This window comes from Phyllobates terribilis, unplaced genomic scaffold (assembly GCF_046119375.1).
Source record: "Phyllobates terribilis strain yellow unplaced genomic scaffold, ASM4611937v1 Scaffold_11__3_contigs__length_659146591, whole genome shotgun sequence".
NCBI lineage: Eukaryota > Metazoa > Chordata > Amphibia > Anura > Dendrobatidae > Phyllobates > Phyllobates terribilis.
Window position 1 is genome coordinate 574,743,978 of NW_027362771.1, and position 18,264 is coordinate 574,762,241.

The following is an 18,264-nucleotide window of genomic DNA, read 5'->3' on the forward strand; positions in this document are numbered from 1 at the left end:
CAATGAAAGAGGAATCTATGACTTCAGCAGGAGGAAAATTGCTATGTAAAGGCTGGAAGCTTGTGAGATCTGCTCTTCTGTGATCTGACTATTATTATTTTTTTCTTGGGGGCCCCATGATTTCTATGTACGCCCCTGGCCTGAGGGAAATTAAACTTTACATATAATTCTCAGCCCCACATATAACACAGAGCTCCAATACAACTGTATATAGAATTACTCTAGCTAAACCACAATAATAGTTTTTCTACTATTAACCACCTATTCAGTCTCCTGGGAGACTGTCAAAAATTGCCATACTGACTGTATTACGAGCCCTCATGGCGGGGTATTGGGAAAAGTTTTCAACTAGCAATAATCACGCCTCAGATAAACCTCATGGGCTATGATACTGCCACTGCGCAAAGCTGGAGGCCATCTGTGAGGAGCTGCGGCCTCCGGATCTGGGGCTCTGTCTACACTGAGGAGAGACAAAGTCATTAGGGGGCTGTGGGAGCAAAGGATTCTGGGAGCAAAGGATTCTGGGAGCATAGGATTCTGGGAGCATAGGATTCTGGGAGCAAAGGATTCTGGGAGCATAGGATTCTGGGAGCATAGGATTCTGGGAGCATAGGATTCTGGGAGCAAAGGATTCTGGGAGCATAGGATTCTGGGAGCATAGGATTCTGGGAGCATAGGATTCTGGGAGCATACGATATGCTAATAAACCCCTCCCCTAAGTCTGTCATGGAAGAAACAAGAGACGTTTCAACATTTTTGATTAAAAGCTTCCGTCTGAACAGGGACTTGAACAGGGATTAAAAGTCTGATGCTACCGACTGAGCTATCCGGGCTTCTGTACAGACTCTCTGAGGTCAGGACTTTCTGCTGGGTCTCTCCGCCGTCTGACGGCTCCTCATTTCCGGTTACACAGTTTCTCCATCTTCTACTACACGAACTCAGCACCGGATCTGATTTCCTGGAGAGGAACCTTTACTTATGTATTAGGGGATTATGTTACTAGTGACCCCCGCTGAAAATGCCAGGAGAGCAGCTGACATACCGCCATACTATCACCACATAATAACACCAGATAGTGACTGAATACCGCCATACCATCACCACATAATAATACCAGATAGTGACTGAATACCGCAATACCCACAATACCTTCAATAATAGTATGTAACGACATGACACATGACGCAGCCTAGTTCTCTACATGATTCAGTCCCCGGGGAGATTCTCGGGGTTTTTCTGAGCAGTCAGTTATGTGTTGTCGATGCGTCCATAAACCATGCTGAGAGTCGGCGACTTCGGAAGAAGTTTTCCAAAAAAAAAGAATAGGAAAATCAGGACAAACCTGAAGAAGTGCGGCCCTGGTTCTGGAAAAAACGATTAGACTAATGTGATTTCTGGACAATTAACAGGCACAATGCCTGGGGTCGGCCTCTCCGGTCATTTATATTTACCCGAAATCCGTATAAAGCCAGGTCCATCAGGGACGGTGTAATCTGTGGATGTCACAATATAGCAAACTGTGCAGGTGACCTTGCGTGCTACATCAGATGAGATCACCGTTCGTCCTCCATACTGAGCCGCCTCCCTCAATATTGTGTCTATAATGCTGTATATTATAATATATATTATATCACAGATTAGACCGTCCCTCATGCAGTCGTTTCAATAATTTTTATTATTCAATTTTATTAAAAAATAATTCTGCTTGGGACTTGAACTCTGGACCCTCAGATTAAAAGTCTGATGCTCTACCGACTGAGCTATCTGGGCTCTGTTAAAAATATTGGAGTGCTAACATTTCAGTCTGGAACCAATCGTCATCTGACACCTTTTACTGTGCAAATAGTTCTTGCACCTGGGAAGTATGAAGGGATCTACCACTGATACCATATATAAACACATTATATTACATGCACACTCACTGAAGCCCACAGGATGAACGCCTCTTTGGACCTGCCAGGGTCACTCACAGAGGTGATCTTCCCTCTGTAAGTGACCTAAGACTGCACACCGTAACCACTAACCCTGAGTGGCGGAAACCATTGAATGTTCACGGGGTCACCTAGGCAGTCAAACAGTATCCTGTCGGAGGCCACGCGGCCAAGCGTCATCTCTGCATAGTCCCCCGTCACTTCCTCACATTCTATACACATAACATAAGTGCAGCAACAGTCTATAATAATTACATTCACAAAGTGAGAAACATCCAACATAATGGAGTGCCAACAATGCAGCAACATGAAGAAATGCATGAGGTTCAGACCTCACTTAGAGGGCCTAAGAACAAATGCAACAGCAGTCTTTTATAAGAGGGGGTGTAGACTGTTTTACTTTAAAACCTTTTACAATGTAACCACTGCAGCCAATCACTGACCACAGCAGTGACCAACACGAGCATTGACTGGACTACATCGATCACCCATCTGTGCGGCCAGAGTAGGATGTACAGAGACTGGCTGTATGGAGGTGACTATTAAGCAATTGCAGGTCCAAGTGTTATGATCTGCAACAAGTACTAAGGAAAGATAGGGGAAAGCTGTCCCTACAGTAAGACTAAGCTGAATCCCTACTATGTAGCGGGCTGCCTGTTCCTAGCGAACAGACCCGCCTTAGTCCTCGGCTAGTCTGAGCGAAGACCTATAGCATAAGGGGAGGGGTCCCTAAAAGAACTAAGGACTGGGACAAAAAATGGGACACCTCCTAAACAGAGAAGTTGTTGCAGAACACAAAAAGACTAACTGACAAAAAGGTACTACAGGTCCCAGAAGGACCAAGCGAACTGACAGAGAAAGGCACCGAAGCACCAGGCTAGAGAAACAGTCAAACACTGAAGTCCAGCACAGCCAAAAGGGCGGAGCTGGAATATAAAGGCAGATGGTCACATGACCGCAAAACACAAGATGGAAAAAACAAACAGGAGGGTTCTAACACCAAGTCCCTTAATGGGACAGGAAAAAATAAAATCGGACCCCTTTTTACCAAAATGTCAAAAATGTACGCTTTTGGTATCGCCAGGTTGGTAAATGTCTGAACTAATAAAATATTACTTATCCCATATGCTACACACTGAAACAGAGGAAAAAAATATCAATGTCAGAATCGCATTTTATTGTTTTTTGGTCGCGTCACCTCCCAAAATAAGGTAGAATTAAAACAGATTTGAAAGTCGTAAGGACCCCAAAATGGTACCAATAAAAATTACAGCTCGCCCACCCTCCCCCTCACTTTCCCACCTCCCTGTCATAAAGAAAAATTAAAATCCACACAGACATCTCCGGAGAGGGAAATATCACCCGCACATTGAACATATGGAACTCATTATAACTGGGAAAAAGGAAAAATAATTAAAACAGGAGAAGTGAGAGAGAGAAAGCCGACACTTCCATCTCCATTGGTCACTACTAACACCGTCAGCCTGCAGACAAGTCAGGTCTCCCACCTCCACACAATAGGAAACCACATCTATTATACCCACATGATTCAGTCTGACAAATGCAACTGCTAGTTTATAGGAATTGTTCGGAATTACAAAAAACAGCGCCACCCCTGTGCACAGGTTGTATGTGGTATTGTAGCTAGACCCCATTCTCTTCAATAGAGCTAAGCAGTAATACCAGACATAATCAGGATGAATGCCTCCTTGGACCTGCCAGGGTCAGTCACAGAGGTTATCTTCCCTCTGTAAGTGACCTAAGGCTGCACACCATAACTACTGATGTGCACAGCTCCCACCTGCTTTGTGTGCCCCCTACGACTGACCCTGAACGGGGGGGGGGGACATCCGATGTTCACGGGGTCACCTATGCAGTCACACCTTAATCCCGTCTGGAGCAACAAGGCTGAGCGCCATCTCTGCACAGTTCCCCATCACTTCTGCTCGGACCATACACATAACATGAGAGCAACAAGAGCCTGTACTATGTGCAACAAGAGCCTGTACTATGTGCAAAAAGAGCCTGTACTATGTGCAAAAAGACCAACATAATGGAACGCCAAAACAGAAATAAACACTTGAAATAGATCACTCTGTTTGTAATGACTCTATATAGTATAGGAGTTTCACTTTTTGTATTGAAGAACTGAAATAAATTAACTTTTTGATGATATTCTAATTTAGTGAGATGCACCTGTATATAACGAATATATATATTGTATTTGATCTTTATACACACACACGCACATATATATATATATATACATATATATACAGTACAGACCAAAAGTTTGGACACACCTTCTCATTTAAAGATTTTTCTGTATTTTCATGACTATGAAAATTGTACATTCACACTGAAGGCATCAAAACTATGAATTAACACATGTGGAATTATATACTTAACAAAAAAGTGTGAAACAACTGAAAATATGTCTTATATTCTAGGTTCTTCAAAGTAGCCACCTTTTGCTTTGATGACTGCTATGCACAGTCTTGGCATTCTCTTGATGAGCTTCAAGAGGTAGTTGTTTAACTACGCAGAGCGTTGTTTAAATTTGGCGCCAAAATCGCTGATTGGTCGAAGCCGGCGACCGCGACCAATCAGCAGAGCGTTGTTTAAATTTGGCGCCAATCTCGCTGATTGTTGGCGGATGGCGGCCGCGACCAATCAGCAGTGCGGTGTTTAAATTTGGCACCAAAATCGCTGATTAGTCGCGACCGCGACCAATCAGCAAAGAGGTGTTTAAATTTGGCAATCAGCAGAGTGATGCAGAGCGGGGTTTAAATTTGGCGCCAAAATCGCTGATTGGTCGCCGGCCACGACCAATCAGCAGAGCGGTGTTTAAATTTGGCATAAAAAGCGCAGATTGGTCGCGGCCGGTGGTTGCGACCAATCAGCAGAGTGAGGTTTAAATTTGGCGCCAATACTGCTGATTGGTCACGGCCGACAACCGCGACCAATCAGCAGAGCGGTGTTTAAATTTGGCGCCAATCTCGCTGATTGTTCGTGGCTGACGGCCGCGACCAATCAGCAGAGCAGGATTTAAATTTGGCACCAATAATGCTGATGGGTCGCGGCCTGCGACCGCGACCAATCAGCAGAGCGGGGTTTACATTTGGCCCCAATGCTGCTGATTGGTCGCGGCCGGTGACCGTGACCAATCAGCAGAGAGTTGTTTAAATTTGGCACAAAAAACGCAGATTGGTCGCGGGCAGCGGCCGCGACCAATCACCGATTTTTAACACAAATGTCCAGACCTTTGTAATACCATGCGGATACTGTGGGGACATCAGCGGCTAGGGTGTGAAGGGAGGACCGGGGAGCGGCGCTGCGGGTCGGGATACTTCTGCTGCGAGCGCCCGCTCATGTCCCGGGTTCTCGGAACGGAAGTATCCGCACAGGCAGCGCCGCTGACATCCATGCGACTAGGGCGTGACATCCAATTGGTCGCGGCCGCTATTTAAATCTGCCGCACAAATCGGTGATTGGTCGCCGACTTGGCCCGCGACCAATCACTGATCTTGCGGCCAAAGTTAAACACTACTGTGCTGATTGGTCGCGGACGCTGCCCGCGACCAATCACCGATTTGGGCGCCAAATTTAAATATCGGCCGCGACCAATCACCGATCTTGGCTCCACATTTAAACACCGCTGTGCTGATTGGTCGCCGACGCTGGGCAGGACCAATCACCGATTTTGGCGCCACATTTAAATAGCGTCCGCGACCAATCCGCACAGCGGTGTTTAAATGTGGAGCCAAGATCGATGATTGGTCGCGGCCGATATTTGAATGTGACGCCCAAATCGGTGATTGGTCGCGGGCGCTCGCAGCAGAAGTATCCCGACCCGCAGCGCTGGTCCCCGGTCCTCCCTTCAGCATGGAGGTCAGCGGCGCTGGCGGTCCTCCCGCTACTACCGGCCGGGAGATGAGCGCCTCACGCCGCTCATCTCCCGGCTGCATCTCCGTCCCGCAGATGGGTCCGGCGGTCGGGTTCCTTCTGCTGTTGCCGGCCGGGAGATGAGCGCCTCGCGCCGGTCATCTCCCGGCTGCATCGCCACTGAGCTCCGTCCCGCAGATGAGCCGCTAACGGCCGCCATCTTTTTTTCGAAATCCCCCGGCGCTGATTGGCCGCTGCCGGACCAATGAGCGACCCGGGATTTCCTGGACAGACAGACACACAGACACACAGACAGACGGGATAAGACGATTATATATATAGATATATATATACAGTGGTGGCCAAAAGTATTGGCACCCCTGCAATTCTGTCAGATAATACTCAGTTTCTTCCTGAAAATGATTGCAATCACAAATTCTTTGGTATTATTATCTTCATTTAACCACTTCGCGCCAGAGCCTGTTTTTGCCTTCGTGACCGGGCCAATTTTTTCAATTCTGACCACTGTCATTTTATGAGGTAATTACTCTGGAACGCTTCAACGGATCCCCCTGATTCTGAGAATGTTTTTTTGTGACATATTGTACTTCATGATAGTGGTAAAATTTCTTTGATATCACTTGCGTTTGATTGTGAAAAAATCGGAAATTTGGTGAAAATTTTGAAAATTTTGCAATTTTCAAACTTTGAATTTTCATGCCCTTTAATCAGAGAGATATATCACACAAAATAGTTAATAAATAACATTGCCCACATGTCTACTTCACATCAGCACAATTTTGGAACCAAAATTTTTTTTTGTTAGGAAGCTATAAGGGTTAAAAGTTCACCAGCGATTTCTCATTTTTACAACAAAATTTACAAAAACATTTTTTTAGGGACCACATCTTATTTGAAGTGACTTTGAGGAGCCTTTATGACAGAAAATACCCAAAAGTGATACCATTCTAAAAACTGCACCCCTCAAGGTGCTCAAAACCACATTCAAGAAGTTTATTAACCCTTCAGGTGCTTCACAGGAATTTTTGGAATGTGGAAGAAAACAATGAACATTTAACTTTTTTCACAAAACTGCTACTTTAACCTCAAATTTTTAATTTTCACAAGGGCAGCCAGAAAAAATGGACCCCAAAATGTGTTGTGTAATTTCTCCTGAGCACGCTGATACCCCATATGTGGTGCAAAGCCACTGTTTGGGTGCACGGCATGGCTTGGAAGGTAAGGAGCGCCATTTGACTTTAGGAATGGAAATTTGACTGGAATGGATAGCGGACGCCATGTTGCATTTGGAGAGCCCCAGAGGTGCCTAAACAGAGGAAACCCCCAACAAGTGACCCCATTTTGGAAACTAGACCCCTTAAGGAACTTATCTAGATGTGTGGTGAGCACCTTGAACCCCCAGGGGCTTCACAGAATTTTATAATGTTGAAGTGTGAAAATAAAAAAACTAATTTTTAACACAAAACTGCTACTTTAGCCTCAAATTTTTAATTTTCACAAGGGCAGCCAGAAAAAATGGACCCCAAAATGTGTTGTGCAATTTCTCCTGAGCACGCTGATACCCCATATGTGGTGCAAAGCCACTGTTTGGGCGCACGGCATGGCTTGGAAGGTAAGGAGCGCCATTTGACTTTTGGAATGGAAATTTGACTGGAATGGATAGCGGACGCCATGTTGCATTTGGAGAGCCCCTGAGGTGCCTAAACAGAGGAAACCCCCAACAAGTGACCCCATTTTGGAAACTAGACCCCTCAAGGAACTTATCTAGATGTGTGGTGAGCACCTTGAACACCCAGGGGCTTCACAGAATTTTATAATGTTGAAGTGTGAAAATAAAAAAACACATTTTTAACACAAAACTGCTACTTTAGCCTCAAATTTTTAATTTTCACAAGGGTAGCCAGAAAAAATGGACCCCAAAATGTGTTGTGCAATTTCTCCTGAGCACGCTGATACCCCATATGTGGTGCAAAGCCACTGTTTGGGCGCACGGCATGGCTTGGAAGGTAAGGAGCGCCATTTGACTTTTGGAATGGAAATTTGACTGGAATGGATAGCGGACGCCATGTTGCATTTGGAGAGCCCCTGAGGTGCCTAAACAGAGGAAACCCCCAACAAGTGACCCCATTTTGGAAACTAGACCCCTCAAATAACTTATCTAGATGTGTGGTGAGCACCTTGAACCCCCAGGGGCTTCACAGAATTTTATAATGTTGAAGTGTGAAAATAAAAAAACACATTTTTCACAAAACTGCTACTTTAGCCTCAAATTTTTAATTTTCACAAGGGCAGCCAGAAAAAATGGACCCCAAAATGTGTTGTGCAATTTCTCCTGAGCACGCTGATACCCCATATGTGGTGCAAAGCCACTGTTTGGGCGCACGGCATGGCTTGGAAGATAAGGAGCGCCATTTGACTTTTGGAATGGAAATTTGACTGGAATGGATAGCGGACGCCATGTTGCATTTGGAGAGCCCCTGAGGTGCCTAAACAGAGGAAACCCCCAACAAGTGACCCCATTTTGGAAACTAGACCCCTCAAGGAACTTATCTAGATGTCTGGTGAGCACCTTGAACCCCCAGGGGCTTCACAGAATTTTATAATGTTGAAGTGTGAAAATAAAAAAACACATTTTTAACACAAAACTGCTACTTTAGCCTCAAATTTTTAATTTTCACAAGGGTAGCCAGAAAAAATGGACCCCAAAATGTGTTGTGCAATTTCTCCTGAGCACGCTGATACCCCATATGTGGTGCAAAGCCACTGTTTGGGCGCACGGCATGGCTTGGAAGGTAAGGAGCGCCATTTGACTTTTGGAATGGAAATTTGACTGGAATGGATAGCGGACGCCATGTTGCATTTGGAGAGCCCCTGAGGTGCCTAAACAGAGGAAACCCACAACAAGTGACCGAATTTTACAATCTACTCCTCTGTATAAATTAATCTAGTGGTGGGAAAATAAGTAGATAGGTAAATGGTCACTAAACCCATAGATGAATTCCCACAGAGGTGTCATTTCTATAATGGGGTCACTTCAGGGGGGATTATGCTGTTCTGGCACTTTTCAGAGTACCAGAGCTAAAGAATCCCCCCTGAAGTGACCCCATTTTGGAAATGAAACCCCTCTGGGAATTCATCTATGGGTTTAGTGACCATTTTAACTCAATGGATGATTTCCAGAAACAAGCACGCAATGGAAGGTTTAGATTCTGGAGAACCCCCCCTGGAAATTAAGTGAGCTCTACTCGAATGTGTCATTCACTAAATGAACCAAATGTTTGAATGACAAATTGGGATACATTTTTACAGTTTAAAAACGTGGTTCTGTGTGGAAGATTTTAAAGCAGTCAGTGACGCATAAGGCTGGCAATGATGGGCATTGTGGGCAATAGTAGCGGGTATCACGCCTCATTCCTCTCTTAGTACATACACGACATCTTTGCTGGGGGTTCCTTCTTGTTTCCGTTGCTGGAATAAGTGCAATAAAATGTCGCTCAGTGAGTCTTTTCACATCCTCAGATTCTAATGGATGAGCGGGGCTAACACTTTGAAAGACAAGATTTTCAATTACCTTTTCTTGATAATCAAGAAAAGGATCTGAATTTCCTGCTTTTTTGTACAACACAAAAGAATTGTATGTGGCCACCTGAAACAAATAAATAACCAACTTTTTATACCAGGTATAGGACTTTCTTGATACCTGGTATGGCTGTAGAACCTGGTCTGCAAGGTCCACACCCCCCATGTGTTTGTTGTAGTCAATGACTGACACAGGTTTTTGCTTCGGAGTGGTGGATCCTAGTTCTACAGTGGCCCTTGTGGCATCTGTGTGGATCGAGCTGAGGACAAAAATATCCCTCTTATCCCTATATTTCAGGGCAAGCAGCTCTCCGTTGCGTACAGCCCCTGACTGCCCCTTTTGAAACTTTTGGTTGACCAATGGTTGTGGAAACCCCTGACGGTTTTTACGGATGGTCCCACAAGCCCCGATGTTGTGTTCAACCAGACTTTTAAATAGGGGTATGCTGGTGTAATAATTGTCCACATATAGATTGTAGCCTTTTTGAAAAAATGGACTTATCAGCTCCCAAACAATTTTTCCAGATGTCCCCAGATAAGTAGGGCATCCTGGTGGGTTTAGTTGGCTATCTTTCCCCTCATATATGCGAAAAGCGGATGTGTATCCGGTTGAACTTTCGCACATTTTATAGAGCTTTATTCCAAACCTTGCCCTTTTAGATGGGATAAATTGCTTGAGGTGCAGTCTTCCTTTGAATTTTACAAGGGACTCGTCTATAGAAATATTTTGTGTTGGGGTGTAGAGGCTTAAGAATTTTTCTGACAAATTTTCAATGATGGGTCTAATTTTATATAACCTGTCATGTTCTGGGGCATTTCTGGGCAGGCATTGACTATTGTCGTTAAAATGCCAAAACCGCATGAGCATTTCATAACGGGTCCTAGGCAGAATGACTGAAAACATAGGGGTGGCTTGAACAGGGTGGTTGGACCAGTAGGATCGAATGCTCGGTTTTTTAACAAGCCCCATGGCAAATGTAAGTCCTAAAAATTTTTTTATTTCCGGGACATTAGTTGGTGTCCATAAATTTGCCCTAGCATAGTAAGATCGGGGATTCTGGCTTATGAATTGGGACGCGTATAAATTTGTTTGCACGACAATATGCTCTAGCAAGCTGTCTGTAAAAAACAAATTAAAAAAATGAATTGGTCCAAAATCTTCCACCTCCACATTTATACCAGGAATGGCGTTGAAATCAGGGCTGAATGGAGCAGCCGAATCTGAAGTCTCCCATCTGGGAAATGCTAGATCATGTGGCAATGCCCCTTGTACACTGGCGTGCGCCAATTCACTAGTAGCAGGGACAGCGCTTGTACTGGGCAGTGTTCCCTGATTTGGAGACGTTTCTCCAGTAGCGCTATTTGCCCCTATTGCTGTACTGGTCCTTGGGCTTGAGGATGGAACAGAATCACTGCTCATTTCTGGGCTCTCAGTGTCGCCGCTACTAAAGCCCTCAAAATCCATATCTCCATCTGAGATTGCGCTGTCATCAGTGTCAGAACACAGCAGGGCATTCACCTCCTCTGCGGTATAAGTCTGACGGGCCATTTTATTTTTATATTTTTTGACTGGACTGAACGGACCGGACTGAAAGGACGGGACCGGACTGGACTGACCGGACTGATCTGACAGGACTGACTGACAGATCTGACAGGACTGACTGACTGACAGATCTGACAGGACTGACTGACTGACAGATCTGACAGGACTGACTGACTGACAGATCTGACAGGACTGACTGACTGACAGATCTGACAGGACTGACAGATCTGACTGGACTGATCTGACAGGACTGACTGACTGACAGATCTGACTGGACTGATCTGACAGACTCACTAACCCTAACTCTTACTTTCTTTTTTATTTTATTTTTTTTTTACTTTCACAGTGGCAAGGCTGACAGCTCTTGTCACACTGTTTCTCCTCTGCTCTCTCACTGAGATCGGAGGAGAAACTGAATTTATCAGGCAGATCGCCCGGGAAAGTTTGTTGCTAAAACAAACTTCCCTGGTGATCTCTCTGATTGGCTGGTGTGACGCTGACATCATCGAGACCTGAGCCAATCAGGTCTCGATGATGTCAGAGGTCACAGCACCGGGATCCCCGCCGCTGACAGGTATGTGGGGGGTCCCGATCGCCGACCACCGGCTGTCCCTATCTTTTAAATGCCGCGATCGCTATGGATCGCGGCATCTAGAAGATAGGAACAGGTTAACATCATGGGGACCTGATCCAATCAGGTCCCCATGATGCCACATGTCAGAGCTATCGCTCTGAACCGGTACCGCAGCGCTAGCAGGACCCTGGGGGTCCTGAGCGCTGCGGGACCACCCACCGTTTTTAAACGTCGGCGCTGCACAGAGCCCAGGCAGCGCCGACGTTTATGTACAGTGGGCGGTCCTGAACCGGTTAATTTGTCTTCAATGAAAAAAACACAAAAAGAATTGTCCTAAATCCAAATTGGATATAATTCCACACCAAACCTAAAAAAGGGGGTGGACAAAAGTATTGGCACCCTTTGAAAAATCATGTGATGCTTCTCTAATTCGTGTAATTAACAGCACCTGTAACTTACCTGTGGCACCTAACAGGTGTTGGCAATAACTAAATCACACTTGCAGCCAGTTAACATGGATTAAAGTTGACTCAACCTCTGTCTTGTGTCCTTGTGTGTACCACATTGAGCATGGAGAAAAGAAAGAAGACCAAAGAACTGTCTGAGGACTTGAGAAACCAAATTGTGAGGAAGCATGAGCAATCTCAAGGCTACAAGTCCATCTCCAAAGACCTGAATGTTCCTGTGTCTTCCGTGCGCAGTGTCATCAAGAAGTTTAAAGCCCATGGCACTGTGGCTAACCTCCCTAGATGTGGACGGAAAAGAAAAATTGACGAGAGATTTCAACGCAAGATTGTGCGGATGGTGGATAAAGAACCTCGACTAACATCCAAACAAGTTCAATCTGCCCTGCAGTCCGAGGGTACAACAGTGTCAACCCGTACTATCCGTCGGCGTCTGAATGAAAAGGGACTGTATGGTAGGATACCCAGGAAGACCCCACTTCTTACCCCGAGACATAAAAAAGCCAGGCTGGAGTTTGCCAAAACTTACCTGAGAAAGCCTAAAACGTTTTGGAAGAATTTTCTCTGGTCAAATGAGACAAAAGTAGAGCTTTTTGGGAAAAAGCATCAACATAGAGTGTACAGGAAAAAAAAACAGGCATTCAAAGAAAAGAACACGGTCCCTACAGTCAAACATGGCAGAGGTTCCCTGATGTTTTGGGGTTGCTTTGCTGCCTCTGGCACTGGACTGCTTGACCCTGTGCATGGCTTTATGAAGTCTGAAGACTACCAACAAATTTTGCAGCATAATGCAGGGCCCAGTGTGAGAAAGCTGGGTCTCCCTCAGAGGTCATGGGTCTTCCAGCAGGACAATGACCCAAAACACACTTCCAAAAGCACTATAAAATGGTTTGAGAGAAAGCACTGGAGACTTCTAAGGTGGCCAGCAATGAGTCCAGACCTGAATCCTATAGAACACCTGTGGAGAGATCTCAAAATGGCAGTTTGGAGAAGGCACCCTTCAAATATCAGGGACCTGGAGCAGTTTGCCAAAGAAGAATGGTCTACAATTCCAGCAGAGCATTGTAAGAAACTCATTGATGGTTACCGGAAGCGGTTGTTCGCAGTTATTTTGGCTAAAGGTTGTGCAACCAAGTATTAGGCTGAGGGTGCCAATACTTTTGTCCGGCCCTTTTTTGGAGTTTTGTGTGAAATGATCAATGATTTGATTTTTGCTTCATTCTCTTTTGTGTTTTTTCCTTCCAAGCAAATTAAATGAAGAGAATAAGACCAAAGAATTTGTGATTGCAATCATTTTCAGGAAGAAACTGAGTAATATCTGACAGAATTGCAGGGGTGCCAATACTTTTGGCCAGCACTGTATGTGTGTGTGCGTATAAAGATCATATCTCTCCCTTTTCCAAAAACAAGTCAAAAATTAACACATTTGGTATCGCTGGGTACATAAATGTCTGAACCAATAAAAATACTATTTATTATATACACTGCACGCCAAAACAGAAGAAAGTGTAAATGGCAAATTCTCTGGGATTTTTTTGGTCACCTCCCAAAATACGTTGGAACAATAAGAGATAAGAAAGTCATATAGACCCCAAAATAGTACTGATGAAAGCTAGACCTCGCCCCGAAAAAACAAGTCCTCGTACGTCTCCATCAACCGGAAAATGATAAGTTCTGGCTCAGAATACAGAGACAGAGACAAGATTTTTTGTAACTAGTAAAAAATAAATCCCCGTATATAAATGTGATATCGCTATCACCGCACTGAGCAGAAGAACAAAGATATTAGGTTGTTTTTACTGCAATCTAAATGCCGTGAAAATAAAACCCAAAGAAAATTGTCAGGATCACATTTATTTCCAATTTTTAAGCTCACAATACGGTAAAATAAAGACAAGTAATAATTCTTTCTGCAGAGAACAAATTCTCATTGGTATAGAAACATACCTGTAATGTTATCATTTCTAGAGAACTGTTACCTAACTATCAGCACACTTAGATCTACCATAACCACCTACTCAGTCTCCTGGGAGACTGTCAAAAATTGCCATGCTGACTGTATTACGAGCCCTCATGGCAGGGTATTGGGAAAAGTTTTCAACTAGCAATCATCACGCCTCGGATAAACCTCATGGGCTATGATACTGCCACTGCGCAAAGCTGGAGGCCATCTGTGAGGAGCTGCGGCCTCCGGATCTGGGGCTCTGTCTACACTGAGGAGAGACAAAGTCATTAGGGGGCTGTGGGAGCAAAGGATTCTGGGAGTGGATATGCTAATAACACCCCTCCCCTAAGTCTGTAATGGAAGAAAGAAAAGCCCCCCAGGCTGGGGGAGGGGGTTTATCCTCCATCTGACCATAGTGTCACCACCTCCTGCTATACAGACTGTCTGCTCCTGCGTCCTGGGGGAACCTTCACTTATGTGTTAGAGGATTGCATTACCAGGGACTTCCTGATGATGGCGCTAGAGCAGCTGAGAAGCAATACTGTCATGCCGTGACCATCTAATAACAAATTGTGATTAAATACCGCCATACCAGGACCGCATAATAACACCAAATAAAGACTGTATACCGCCATACCATGAGCACATTATAATACTAAATAGTGACTCATTACCGTCATACCAGGAACACATAATAACACCAAATAGGGACTGAATACCGCCACATAGTTCCTCTATACTGACTATCCACAAGTTCCTACTACGTGGAATATGTAATGAGCCCTCACTTATGTTCTAGTACATTACATTACCAGTGATCGCCTGTTGTTGGCGCCAAGAGAGTAGCGAACGAGAACAAAGTCACCACCCAAAACTAACTGAAATCAAAGAACAGTAACCGTCGCCATCATTTGTCCTTCTCTAGGTCTCTTATATCCTTTAGAAATAGTGTTTATTGGTTTCATCTTTATTAAAAGCTTCCGCCCAAACAGGGACTTGAACCCTGGACCCTCAGATTAAAAGTCTGATGCTCTACCGACTGAGCTATCCGGCCTTCTGTACATGATCTCTGACACAATGACTTTCTCCTGTATTATCGGCCGTCTGCTCCTCCTTTCTGGTTACAGACTATCACCACTCACCACTATACGTTCTGTCCATTGGTTTCTACGTCCTGGAAGGGAACCGTCTCTTCTGTATTCCAGACCTGTCCAGCAATGCAGAGATGATCCCATAAGAGGCAACGATTGAATTGGAGGGAGGACGTCATCAGGGACTTATAATGAACTGGGGGTAGGGGAGGATGATATCAAGGATTTATAATTAATTGGGTGATTGGGGAGGATGCTATACAGAGGCTTATAGTAAACCAGAGGGTGGGGAAGGAGGCTATAAGGGACTTATTATGAATTGGGTTGTGGGGGAAGACACTAACAGGAGGAGGACGCTATCAAGGACATATTATGAACTAGGGGTGGAAGAGAACACTATACAGGGACTTTTCAATGAATTGCGGTCGGGGAGTCTGTTATCAGGGACTTATGATGAATTGGAGGGGTTGGGTGGAGAATGCCATAAGGGACTTTCAATTAATTGGTGGTGGTGGGAGGATGCTATCAGGTTAGCAAAGCCCACTAGGGGTACAAGAATCCAATGAATTTAAGTAGGGGTAAGCCGGATCAGATTTCGTAAATAAAATCTCACTTTTAATATTCAAGATTAAAATATGGGTACCAATATCTCACAATGACATATACAGATATTAAAGTGACAAAGTGAACTTGTCCTCAATTATAAAATAGTTGGATCTTACCATTAGAAGTTTTCAATCAGCAAAAACATCACACAGGAGGGAGAAAAGGGAAATAAAGTCAGACAGGTAAAGCTACGTTCCCTGTCGTGCCCAATGCAATATCTCCCCGTCCTGACAAGGACAGTGCCCGAGTGCGACCTATCCCTCTAATAATGTCCTTGTACAAACCCTCCATACGCATTTCATCAACCTGTAACGGGAGACTCCTCAGGGGAGATGAATGTATATAAAGGCAATAGATTATGTAACAGTATCACAGCCCCTTTATGTGGCAGAGTGCTGACAATAGCAGAGTGCTGACAGAGTGCTGACAATAGTGCTGACAGAGTGCTGACAAGAGTGCTGACAGAGTGCTGACAATAGTGCTGACAGAGTGCTGACAAGAGTGCTGACAGAGTACTGACAGAGTGCTGACAGAGTGCTGACAAGAGTGCTGACAGAGTGCTGACAGAGTGCTGACAGCGCTGACAGAGTGCTGACAAAGTGCTGACAAGAGTGCTGACAGAGTGCTGACAGCGCTGACAGAGTGCTGACAAGAGTGCTGACAGAGTGCTGACAGAGTGCTGACAGAATGCTGACAAGAGTGCTGACAGAATGCTGACAAGAGTGCTGACAGAATGCTGACAAGAGTGCTGACAGAATGCTGACAGAGTGCTGACAGAATGCTGACAAGAGTGCTGACAGAGTGCTGACAAGAGTGCTGAAAGAGTGCTGACAAGAGTGCTGACAGAGTGCTGACAGAATGCTGACAAGAGTGCTGACCGAGTGCTGACAGAGTGCTGACAGAATGCTGACAGAGTGCTGACAAGTGTGCTAACAGAGTGCTGACAGAATGCTGACAGAATGCTGACAAGAGTGCTGACAGAGTGCTGACAGAGTGCTGACAAGAGTGCTGACAAGAGTGCTGATAGAGTGCTGACAGAGTGCTGACAAGAGTGCTGTGCAGCACATGGAGCAAATGCTTCATAATCTATTCCCTTTATATACATTCATCTCCCCTGAGGAGCCCCCATTACAGGACACCATCAGGGACTTATAATGATAACAACTAATAATAGTGAATGAATAGCACTGTATCATAGACACATAATAGTATCACATAGTGGCTGAATATCGCTATACCATGAACATAATATAACAGCAAACAGTTTTTGAATACCGCCAAACCATGAAAATATAGAAACACCAAACAATGACTTTATTACCGCCATACCATGACCACATAATAATAAAAACAACTAAAGCATGACTCCATATGGAGAAATCTCCGGGGAAGCAGCTGACTAGATAGTAATCCTGTAATTGATCCCGCACGTTTCTTTGCTGATTCTCTTGTCCTCAGGGAAGTGAAATGTCACTTATAATTCTCAGCCCGACACATGTAACATACGGCTCCAATACAACTGTATACACGTAATAATCTCCCATAAACACTTCTTTTAATATTAACCAACTATTCAGTCTCCTGGGAGACTGTCAAAAATTGCCATGCTGACTGTATTTCAAGTCATCATGGCGGGGTATTGGGAAAAGTTTTCAACTAGCAATAATCACGCCTCGGATAAACCTCATGGGCTATGATACTGCCACTGCGCAAAGCTGGAGGCCATCTGTGAGGAGCTGCGGCCTCCGGATCTGGGGCTCTGTCTACACTGAGGAGAGACAAAGTCATTAGGGGGCTGTGGGAGCAAAGGATTCTGGGAGTGGATATGCTAATAACACCCCTCCCCTAAGTCTGTAATGGCAGAAAGAAAAGCTCCCCAGGCTGGGGGAGGGGAGGGGGTTTATGCACTGATATAATACCGTTATACCATGAGCGCAGAATAACACAAAGTAGTGACTAAATACCAACTTACCATGATCTCATAATAATGCCAGATAGTGAGAGAATACTATCTCTGGGCTCGGCCTCTCCGATCATTTATAGACACCCGCATCCTGTGTAATACCAGGTCCATCAGGTGGTCGAAAAGGGATGTTGTAATCTGTGGCCCTATAGAGGCCACAATGTAAGGAACTGTACAGGTGACCTATTTGTGGCGCCATCAGAGGAGATCACCGCTAGTCCTCCATGCTGAGCCTCCTCCCATAATATTAGGCCTGTTGTGCTGTATATTATATTATATCACCTATATATCATGGAGTCATTTCAACATTTTTTATTCAATTTTATTAAAAGTTTCAGCCTGAAAAGGTACTCGAACCCTGAACTAAAGATTTAGGACTATTTCAGGCTGGACCTAACTCGCTTCCATTAGCCTCTGAGCACTTCCAAAGAGTGAATGCAACCACGGTCTCTTATAAGAAGGTGCATAGACAGGTTTTTTAAGCCCTTTTACAATGTAACCACTGCAGCCAATCACTAGCCACAGCAGTAACCAATGTGACTGGAGACTGACAGTAGTGATCACACTTCTGTACGGCCAAAATAGGATGTACAGAGATGGGCTGTTTCCTATTTATGGAGGCGAATATTAAGCAATTGCAGGTTTAAGTCCCCTAAGGGGAC

The 18,264-nt window shown here is 44.7% G+C and overlaps 4 non-coding genes across 4 annotated transcripts; all 4 read right to left on the minus strand.

Moving 5' to 3' along the window:
• Positions 1 to 269: 269 nt before the first annotated feature.
• Positions 270 to 409, minus strand: LOC141168245 (U4 spliceosomal RNA). The gene has a single exon (XR_012251989.1). It is a non-coding gene; the product is annotated as a U4 spliceosomal RNA (small nuclear RNA).
• Positions 410 to 14,019: 13,610 nt separating this feature from the next.
• On the minus strand, positions 14,020 to 14,159 carry LOC141168262 (U4 spliceosomal RNA). Its single transcript, XR_012252005.1, has one exon. It is a non-coding gene; the product is annotated as a U4 spliceosomal RNA (small nuclear RNA).
• Positions 14,160 to 14,923: 764 nt separating this feature from the next.
• Positions 14,924 to 14,996, minus strand: TRNAK-UUU (transfer RNA lysine (anticodon UUU)). Its single transcript has one exon. It is a non-coding gene; the product is annotated as a tRNA-Lys (tRNA).
• Positions 14,997 to 17,216: 2,220 nt separating this feature from the next.
• On the minus strand, positions 17,217 to 17,356 carry LOC141168157 (U4 spliceosomal RNA). Its single transcript, XR_012251907.1, has one exon. It is a non-coding gene; the product is annotated as a U4 spliceosomal RNA (small nuclear RNA).
• Between the last annotated feature and the right edge of the window lie 908 nt (positions 17,357 to 18,264).